Raw genomic sequence first — 11,390 nt, 5'->3', positions numbered from 1 at the left:
TCAGGGATCGGGGGTTGTGACAGGGTGGTTATGCCATCCTTGGTTGTGTGTACCAGTTGGAGAACCTGACGGCCTAGGTCTATTATCAATGTAGTTTACCGTTTCCGTTTGATTATCCATTTCTTTCATACAACTCCAATTTTCATGTGGCCCACCGCACCCTTCACAATCCATAACCGAGGCCATTTTTGCCATTTCTAACTTTTTGATTTTCGAAGAGAGGGCCTCAATTTGGGCTTGTAAAGAAGTGCTTTCGTCTACCTTATGGGCGCCCAGGGCAGTAGATTTTGTGCTTCGGGGAGTGTGCCACTAAAAATTGTCTTGAGCAATTTCCTCAATTTGATTATAAATTTCATTTGGGCGACGATTACCTAGAAGTCCCCCGGAGCTAGAGTCAAGTGTTTGTCTTGTGTGTGGCAACAACCCATTATAGAAAGTGGATACTTGTTGCCATACCGTAAGACCATGATGAGGACATTTTCTTAATAGCTCCTTGAATCTTTCCCAAGTTTCATATAAGGATTCCCCGTCCTCTTGTGAGTATGTATTAATTTCAGTCATTTATTTAGCCGTTTTAGAAGGAGGGAAACACTTATACAAAAACTTTTGGGCTAGTTCATCCAGAGTGTTTACCGAACCACTTGGGAGGGTGTTAAGCCAAGCCTTAGCTTGGTCTTTTAGTGAAAATGGGAACATTCGGAGGCGGATGGCGTCATTCGATGCTCCGTTGATCTGAAAAGTATCACATATTTCCAAAAAGTTGGTAATATGTAAATTGGGATCTTCGTCCGCAAGCCCATGGAAAGTTGCGGAGTTTTGGAGCATTTGTATCAAATGCGGCCGAAGTTCGAAGTTGTTTGCATCGACATTCGGTGCATTGATAGCGGCGCCGAGATTACCTATTGTGGGTTGTATGTAATCCATTAGGGTACGTTGATCTGCCATGGGAAGTGGGTTTCCCGAAATTTTCTCTTGGATTATAGCTTTAAGTCTTTTTCTTAGAAAGCGTTCGGGTTCGTCTAGAGGTTCTTTTATGTTTTTATTGGAACTGGAGCTCATGCACTGCGCTGGAAGTTCAGGTACGGCGCCTGGGTTCCAAGTCCTGCGATAAAAACAAAAAGATTTCTGGTCAGAAGTCTCACCACGGCCCGTGGTCGCTGAGCACGGCCCCGTGGTCGTGGTTACAGTGGTTATTTTCTGGATCCTCGTTACTGGAAAGTTCAACACGGCCCCGTGCTGCACTAACAAGGCCCCGTGCTGCACTAACACGGCCCCGTGTTCACCTTTTTGTAACTCAGAAAATAAAAACTGCCAGTAAGGATGCTGGGCACGGCCTGTGTCCGACCGGGCATGGCCCCGTGCTGAGCTCTGCAGAAGCTGAAAAATCTAGAAAAATCCTAAAAAAAACAGAAAAATAAGAAAAACGATTAGGTCGTTGATTCCTAACTTTCTTAAAATCCTTGTGTCCCTGGCAACGGCGCCAAAAGCTTGATCCGTGTGTAGCGTTATATATTTTTATTGATATTTTAAGCCCTTTTAAATACATTAATCAAGTTTTAAATTTATAAAACACGATATTCTACTAACACTAAACACACATATGGGCAAGTGCACCCATCGTGAGCATAGTATAGTGTTGGTAAGATACCGAGGTCGTCCAAAGACACAAGAGCTTTTAATACCGGTTTATCCTCAACGTCTAATCAAATCAAAACTTTTAGAAAAGGTTTTTAAAGATGAAAAATAAAAACTAAAAATGATGAAAAATAAAAATAAAATAAAAATAGATAGACAAGATGAATCACTTGGAACCAACTCGCCTTTAATGTAACCTTTGATGATTTCCGCACTTTTGCACTTTTTAAGAGATTGTCTTAGTTATAGTAGTAGACCCCTCTTTTGAAGGTGACGTTACCCTCAACCCAGTGGTTTGAGTCAGCAAGGATACAATCCCAAAGGGTCAGAAAATTGAAAGATAATTAATTAAGTTATTAATGCGTAATGTGGTAGGCCCCTCTTTTGAAGGCGACATTACCCTCGGCTAAGTGGTTTGAGTCAGCAGGGATACAATCCCAGGTAGCCGGGTTAATGTATTAATAGTAGTTTGCATATGAGGGGATCAATCCATTCGCACCCCCGCCATCCAATACCAGTGGGTATTGAAGGAGGTCCTAGTAAGCTTGACCCAGGTCCTTGTAGGATCTATACACTGAACAAGGCAAGAACCTTACCAAACCATTACCTTAACCCCCGACCAGGTTGCCAACATATCTCTACATAGACCGTAGAGATATGAATGGTGAAAATCTTTTATTTTATATAGATAGTAAAATAATGCCAAGACACCACGGACAAATGATAAGGAAGTTTCACCTTCAACATAAGAAACTAGTTATTAAATTCATTAATACAAAACCAAATAAAAAGTGCGAAAAGATTAAAAATCAAAAGTATTACATTAAATGCTTGTCTTCACTAAGTGATGTAAGAGACTTAGGCAAACATGGCCTTTGATTGTCAAGCACTCTTACTATCAATCATGGTTCCCGAGACTACTACACACACTCTAAGGTGGATGATGGATGATGGTGGTGGATGTGAGTGTTGTAATGGTGGTGAAGTGGGAGAGAGGTGGTTTGTCAAGGAATGCCTTTGAAGTGAACCAAGCACACCTGGCCACGCCCCCGTGTCTGCTGGGCACGGGGCCGTGGTCAGCCTTATGTTTCTTGTTTTTGCTTGGGAAGATGTTGTCGAGGGGTCGGGCATGCCACGTTTATTACTTTTCTTTTTATTTATATTAGATTTTGCTGCATATTTGTTGCTTTTGTTCATTTAAGCTCATTTGTTCCTGAAAATACAAAAGGAAGACAAAAGCACACTTTTTCCAACATTAGTACTAAAAAAGGGTTAGTTTTATGCCTCATTTGATGTAATTTATATGTTACATTTTACACACATCACTTCCCAATTGAGCATTCTTAGTCATTTTTTCCATCCTAGAACACTTGTAAGTGTTCTTCCTTGGCTTGTTTATTTATTTATTTCAAGCTAGAAAGTCAAACAGTGTTTGACTTTCAGCTTTGACCATGATTTGGTCAAGACAAAGTTCGTTTGAACTTTGCAACGTGAGCGTAATCATGATGGTTATAGTCCCTTGCGACTATACCTACTGATTACCACGTTGACTAATCGAAGTGACTAGTCAAAGTTTCGGTCAAAATGCACGATTATGTGCATTTTGCGACGGAGCTATTTTCGGGTATCAAAACACTTTGTTTTGATACCAAATCAGTTTTCTAACTTAGTTAAACATGTTTTAACATGTTTAACTCGTCACTTATAGTTTAGTGCTTACTTAGGGTCGTAAGTCAAGCGGTCTCCACAACCGCTTAGACTTTCGAAGCCGACCCTTTTGGTCGATCATTAGGATCCAACCAAACTTATTTTGTGACCATAGTTGAATAGGGAATAACCTTCCTAGGTTATACCTTATGGTCACTTTTTTTGATTAGTTGTATGATAGGTAGTTTATATGCCTTAGGAAAATGACCAAAATGCCCTTTTTATGCATAATTTCATTTTAAGCATATGTAACCAAAATTTTGACACTTAAACTGATTATGCAACGTTATTAAATATGTTAGGGCATATAATACTTGTCATAAGGCTAGTTAGACCATCCGAACGCGCTTTTGCGCAAATGACGCGTTAAAGTAGCGTAACTACCTTAACGGGTCATAAGCACTTAGGATAGGTTCCAGTTTAGAATGTAGGCTTTATTAAACCATATTAGATGAGTTCCTACACTCATTTGGTTTACAAGACCTCATTCTACCCGATCTCTCGATTTAGGCCTCGATTATTAACATAGTGATCCGATACTAGGTGCCACTTGATTCCTTGATTGCTCGAGCTTTGTTAGTTCACTTAATCAAGGATACCTTGCAATCTCAAGTGAGTACATAGTCCCCTCTTTTACCGTTTTAAAATATTTTGGGGGTGATACACATGTGCCTAATTGTTACTTCGTGCTATCGTGCTTTTCATGACATATACTTGCTATGTATGTTGACTTAGCATGCCTAGCACATTGATTTCAAGGATCCATTTTGCTTCATATGTTGACATAGCATATCTAGCACCTTGATTTCATGAACATTTCTACTTTGTATGTTTACTTAGCATACTTAGTACATGGTTTACAAAGACATTTTTACATGTCATGCTTACGTTCATTATGACATTTGGTATGTTTGTTGGATCGACGTGTGACCCTAAATAGTCAGTATGAGTAATTCATCATCAAGTACAAAGGCGGAATCAATGTAAAAGATGTCAACACAGCTTGTTCCTTTCTAATCTTTATCTATTACTGATTTCATAAGCTTTTACAGATCTGATTACAATTCGGCAGCACCTCGGCTCTCAAACACACACTGCTAATTCCGCTTAAAATGACACCTAACATCAGGTATTTATAGAATACCTGATTCCGCTTGAAACATCTTCAAGCGAAACCTGATTTCGCTCCAAATGAGTTCAAGCGAAATCAACATGTAAGCTTTAAGCGGAATTAAAACATCTGATTTCGCTTGAAATGACTTAGTGTCATTTCAAGTGGAATTACTTCTAATTCACACTTTCTTGATTTCTGAGCCCTGATCTATCTAGTTCTAGACATAAGACTCGATAAAGACAAAGTTAACAGACATCAAATGCACCAACAGACTCCCCCTTGGATGTTGACGAAGTCTTCGGCGTCGAGTCTTCAGTCTTTGTCTCTTTCCAATTTGATTTGACATTGAAAAAGCTTCCTTCAATCTTCTATCTTCAATCTCCCCTTTGAATATTGATCCAGAATTCTGACTCCCCCTTTTGCAGACTCCCCCTCTCAGTATGCTGGGACTCGAATTTCTGGTTCAAACTTTAACATTTTGTTGCCATGGGGATGTTGAATCCTGTATCTCAAACATATAACATTACAATCTATACAAACTTAAAAATTTTTCCAACTGATCATCAGTTTTAGAAATCCACTTAAGTATTCAGGTCCAAATTAATGACCACGATTACTTAATTTATCTACCAAGTCCAACTTAATGACCTTGGTTGATCTGTGACAAAACAAACTGATTTTTGTTCAAGTTTTTTCAAACATTTTCTAAAAATTACAAGCTTCAAGTTAATGAACTTGTTTTAACTTTCCAACTTCTCAAGTTTAAAATATGAAGCTCCCAACTCATCATCCAGCTAGAATCTTTCTGCATCTGCTTCAGCGTTCTGAATCTGAAGATCAACTCTCCACTTTGGTTTGTCAGAAAATAAAGCAGAAATGAAAAATCTTTTTGAATTTTAACAAAGTTTCTAAACTAGAAAATGAATTACAGAAACTTAAATGCAGAATGTAATGAAAGTAAACTATTTACATACATATTTTCTGTAAGCGTGTTAGGGAATCATATCAGCTAATGACCAGTTACTAGCACCGTTAAGCTAGATAACATACTAAGTCTTAAACAATTCACTTAGATTGTCAATATACTGATCCTCTTAAATTTTCATACAAACTTCAATCTGTTCAGGATACGATTTAGGTGAATTAAAGAACTTAAACTTATATGTGTATCCCACCTCTTGAATATACTCCCGTATCCAGATCCCAGTATTCAGTCTTACAGGTGAGTATACCACAGATGATATCTGTAAAAGGGTTAGATGCGAAACCGTGAGAGCTCAGGTCAGAACTTCCGTTCAGCAGAGAGATGAAGGTCCGACTTAAGGTGTGTTCCCTTTAGAGAATCTTTTCTTCAACAGCACATGATTATCATTTTTCAATGATTCATCATTTTTTATGCTGAGGGCGATGCTGTATTTCAAGCAATGCGGAAAGTATTATACGAGGACTAGGTCATTGCTTCCGCAAAATCAGAAGTCCCAGGATAATACCCCAGATATCACTGAGTATAAAGACCTAGTATCTTAGAAAGAGGGACCTTTCAAACAAGATTTCAGGGGTTACCTATATATCCAAGATCTGTTTCCCACAAAATAAGCAAGTTTGAATTTTATGTTTATATCCCAAACAAGATTTACTAAATGTATAAAAACCTATCGACATATCATCAGCAAGACTGTTTAAAAACTTTAGACTTTACAAATCTTTAGCGTACCGTAACTGTCAAGCTAATGTACTATCATTTTCCCTTTTTTACACAAGCTCTTTTTCAGTTTTGTATTGTTTTTGGATTTTGAAATTTTCTCATGTTTTTGGATTTTTGCATTTTTTACTGTTTTTGTATTTTCTGAAAATATTATTACTACTCCCCCTAAATACCAAAACAAGTAAAAAATCGACAAACCATTGCAGATTGTTTCTCAATATCATCATCTACAATGTTATCCTCATCAACGCCAATAATCCCATCCGACACCGAAAGAAGCTTCATACCATTTAGTTTTAAAAGAAATTTAAAACGTATTTTGTCAAAAGCTTTGGTATGTAAATCAGCTTTCTGTTCGTCAGTGTGGATTTTCTCAATTCGTATTAACTTCTTCTCGAAGCAATCTCGAATGAAGTGATGATGAATTTCTATGTCTTTTGTTTTAGCGTGATGAACAGGATTTTTCGTTATACTTATTGCGGCCTCATTATTAACAAAGATAGGGGTGTTAAGAAATTGCAAACCGTAGTCGCGCATCTGTTGCTGGATCCACAAGATCTGAGAGCAGCAACTGCTAGCAGATACATACTCAGCTTCACATGTGGATAGAGCCACAGAGGTCTGCTTCTTACATTGCCAGGTGACCAAGCGTGGTCCAAAGAACTGACACCCAGTTGTTGTTGATTTTGCAATGACTTTGCAGCTTCCGTAGTCGGAATCAGAATATCCTACGAGCTTGAAATCGCCTGTTTTTGGATACCACAACCCCAATGTTGGAGTTCCTTTCAGGTAGCATAATATCCTTTTCACAATCACCAAGTGCGAAGCTCTGGGGCTTGACTGAAACCGTGCTGCGAGGCACGTTGGATACATAATATCGGGTCTTGAAGCAGTTAAGTACATCAACGATCCGATCATGGAACGATACTTCATTTCATCTACCCTGTCTCCGGTGAGATCTGGGTTTATTCCATGATTAGTCGCTAGAGTGGTTGAAGCTGAAGTAGAACCTAACATCCCAAATTTCTCTAGAATATCATAAACATACTTCGTCTGATGTATGAAAATTCCCTCAGGTAGTTGTTCAACTTGAAGTCCTAAGAAAAATTTCATCTCCCCCATCGATGACATTTCAAACTTTTGCTTCATAACTGATTCAAAATCTTTGCACAGATTCTCATTTGTTGACCCAAATATTATGTCGTCCACGTATATCTGAACGATCAGAAGATGTCCGTCGACCTCTTTAGTGAAGAGAGTGGCATCCACTTTACCTCGGATGAAGCTGTTGGCTAGTAGGTGTTGAGACAATGTCTCGTACCAAGCTCTCGGGGCCTGGTGTAAACCATACAGCACTTTATCCAGCAAAAAACCTTGTTTTTGTGGATTGAATCGGAGAAGCCCGATGGCTGTCCGACATAAACCTCCTCTTTAACCTTCCCGTAAAGAAACGTCGATTTAACATCTAACTGAAAGACTTTGAAGTTTTTCCGCGATGCAAATGCCAGAAAGATCCTAATTACTTCTAGTCGAGCCACAGGAGCATAAACTTCTGTAAAATCAATACCCTCATGTTGACTAAAGCCCTGGACTACGAGTCGAGCTTTGTTTCGAACCACAACTCCTCGGTCATCTCTCTTGCATTTAAATACCCATTTTGTGTTAATTTTCATGTGACCGTCAGGCAAATCTACTAATTTCCACACTCCTAACTTCTCAAACTGACTTAATTCTTCTTGCATAGCATTGACCCAAGAATCTTCAGTTAATGCCTCTTTGTATGTTCTCGGTTCAATCTGCAAAATAAAACAACTATGTGAAAAAATCAGTTTGTAAAGAAGCAACTGTAGAATAAAAACAAGTAAGCCCTTGGTCAATTTGACGTCTTGTGTGAGCACCTGATTGCAATTCTCCTATGATCAAATCCTCTGGATGATATGAAAGAGTTCTTGGCATCACTTCACTTGGAACATCTACATTGCTCTCTAGATTGGTAACATTCTGATTTGCAACTTGTTCACTGACTGGGTTTGTTTGACCTGAAATCTGAAATTGCTCCCCCTCAGAATCTGAATTACCATGATCGAATACTGGTCCGTTCTCAGATTCTTGATTATCATTCTCTGCCGTCTGATTATCATGAGCAACTTCATCTTGTTGAATATCATCATGTTCTCCAGCATTGCTTGGACCTGCTTCATCGTCATTTGAAGTTTGTCGAGGTCGGCTTGAATACTAAGCTGGGAACCTTTCTTGAGATGATTCATACTCTCTCAAAATATCCAACTCATCAAAGAAATCTTCTTCTTCCTCTTCTCTCATGTCAAATGAATTCCATAAAGTATCATAGTGAAAACGCCATGAATCACCGGGATTTTGTGGTGGCATTGTATTGCTTTGACATTCAACATTTTGTGCCTCAATAATCCACTTCAAGCTTGGAACAAAGACTCGTTTCATAGGACTTGAATAACCCACAAATATTCCCTCGATGCTCTTTGGACCAAACTTACCAGAAGGCTCTAGAACTGTACAGGGAGACCCAAACGGTTCGAGATACTTTAGGTTTGGTTTGCGGTTGTTGATAGCTCAAAACATGTCTTGTTGAATTTCTTGACTGTTAGAACCCGGTTGAGCGTATAGCATGCGGCGGAAACTGCTTCTGCCCAAAAATTGACAGGAAGTTTGGAATCAGCAAGCATCGTCCTGGCCGTTTCGATTAGTGTCCTGTTCTTTCGTTCAGCTACTCCATTCTGCTGCAGAGTGTAAGGAGCACTAAATTCATGCAATATACCTCTTTCATCATAGTATTCTTCCATCTTGTTGTTCTTGAATTCAGTACCATTATCACTTCTGATTCTTCTGATTCGTGCCTAGTACACATTTTCAAACTTTCTGAACAACGACATCAGACTTTCAAACGTCTCATCTTTCGACTTCAGAAAAGAAACCCATGAAAATCTAGAATAATCATCAGTAACCACAAGACAATAGAGATCCCCAGTAATACTTTTGACGTTCACTGGACCAAACAAGTCCATATGAAGTCTCTCTAAAGGCTTGAGACTGAATTGACTTTCTTTTGAGGGTGTGACTTTTTCTTCTACTTGCCTTTGACACAGCTAATGCATTCACCTTCCATATGAAAACCTTTAATGTGAACACCAGTAACCAAATCATTGTGCACCAGATGATTCATTTTCCTCAGATGTATATGCCCCATCTTGCGGTGCCACAACTGCGATTCTTTCTCCGTTGCTCTAGACACAAAACAATGAGCCTGACCCATGGTTGTAGTTGCTACACTCATATCCAACACGTACAGATCATTGACTCTTGGTGCCCTTTTGATAATCCATTCTTCAGGGATAACAAATCCTGGTTTCAAGATCAAACATTCTTTGTCTGTGAAGTGCGTAGTATACATCCTATCACAGATCTGCGAGATACTCAGCAGATTATTCTCAAGCTCAGCAATGTAATTCAGTCTCTCAAACGTTACAATCCCATTGGATAACGTTACTTCACCAACTATTCTACCTCCTTGATTGCCTGCGAACCCTACATAACCTCCATTAAAATTTCTAACATCGTACAACAGGGCTGTTTTCCCCGTCATGTGCCGAGAAGCTCCACTATCCATAATCCATCTTGAAACGGATCTCGGAAGCTCCTGCACATTTCAAAATCATTTAGTTAGTTTTTGATGTCACCCAAGCCTCCATCGACTCAGGTAACTGAACATCAAGGACAGTTCTTTTGGTGATCAACGGTGGAAAATTTTTATCATTCATTTTCAAGCTTTCTTTAGACCCAACCTCAACCTTTTTGTATAAGAAAAATGTATCTTTCTGAGGTTGACCAGATGGTTGGTCTTTCTTTTGAACATCTTTCTTTTCAGAATTTTGCATTTCTTTCTCAAGTTCCACATAGTAATCCAAAGGAACATTCATCTTTACCGGTGTGGTAGAAGATGATTGTTTTTCTATCTCCGAAACCTTTGGTTTTGTAGAACTTGTTTTCTTTTTACCAACTTTTGGCTTCCATGTTTGTTGAGATGACGCAACCCGTTTGTAAAACTTGTCATTTTTAGTTACCAAATTCTTAACAGGTTCAATTTTGACTTTGATGTTTTCATTTTTCAAAACCTTTTTCTCAACAACCAATGGAGCTTTTCCTTTTCCATCAACTTTCTTCTTTTGAAACTCAACAACTTCAGTCTTAGGCTTCAAGTTGGTACACTTTCGTGCAATATGTCTAACTTGATTACATTTGAAGCATGTTCGAGTTTCAACTACTCGACTTGTGCCTTCAGACTGAGGCTGTGAGGCCTTCTTTTCAAAGAACTCTTTGTTTGATTTCGAAAAGATTTTAGATTCCTCATCAGAAAGTGAACTTGAACTTGTCACAAACACTTACTTCTCAACAAACCTTCTATTTTGAACATTCTTTTTCTGATAAGTCTTACCACCCTGATAACCACCCGACCATTTGTTTTGATTGTTGTTACAAAAATGTGATGGAACAACAGGCTTCTTGTAGTAAGCTTTATCTTTTTCAAAATTCATTTGTCTTTTTGTTTGGTTTAAACTGTTCACTTCTGACAAATCAACTTCAATCAATTTGAACACATTTGTCAGTTTAGCAACATCTACATTCTCCAATGGAAACTCAGAATCCGAAAACAACTTATCCGATCCCAACATCTTGTACATGACAAGATTAGGTTCTTCATTTAAGTTGTTTTTGGACTTTGGTTTCGGAATGTATTTGTCCAAGAAACATTCATCTTCCTCAGTAGTGTCACTTTCAGATTTTAAAACATTCTCAACAATACTTTTCACAACTTCAGTTTGGACACTATCCTCATCAGAAGATGAAGTAAATGTGACATCAATCGTGTCCGGAAGTTTCACTTCATTATCATCCTCATCATTAACCAACCCTGATTGTTTCTTTGAATAATTGTTTAAAACTGGTGGTGGAACTTGATGATACCCCACCCCTGTTCCATCAGAAAATACATCTTCGCCTGCTTTGTTTTTCCCAATGGGTTTGGGAACAATGTGTTGCAAAACAAAGCTTGCGGAGTTGTAACTGGTTAATTTTAGATTGATGCGCTCATTCTCAATCTTAACTTCCTCAAACTGAAGCTTCAACTTAGCAATCTCATCCAGTTGCTTGTTGATTTGTTCTTCTTTGTGTCTAAGAACTACAGTTAAATGCTCA

The 11,390-nt window shown here is 38.5% G+C and overlaps 1 non-coding gene across 1 annotated transcript; it reads left to right on the top strand.

The window, feature by feature from the left end:
- The first annotated feature begins 460 nt into the window (after positions 1–460).
- Positions 461–567, top strand: LOC118480622. The gene has a single exon (XR_004863602.1). It is a non-coding gene; the product is annotated as a small nucleolar RNA R71 (small nucleolar RNA).
- The last annotated feature ends 10,823 nt before the right edge of the window (positions 568–11,390 follow it).

This window comes from Helianthus annuus, chromosome 7, assembly GCF_002127325.2.
Source record: "Helianthus annuus cultivar XRQ/B chromosome 7, HanXRQr2.0-SUNRISE, whole genome shotgun sequence".
Classification (NCBI taxonomy): Eukaryota; Viridiplantae; Streptophyta; class Magnoliopsida; order Asterales; family Asteraceae; genus Helianthus; species Helianthus annuus.
This window is presented reverse-complemented; position numbering and strand designations above follow the sequence as displayed.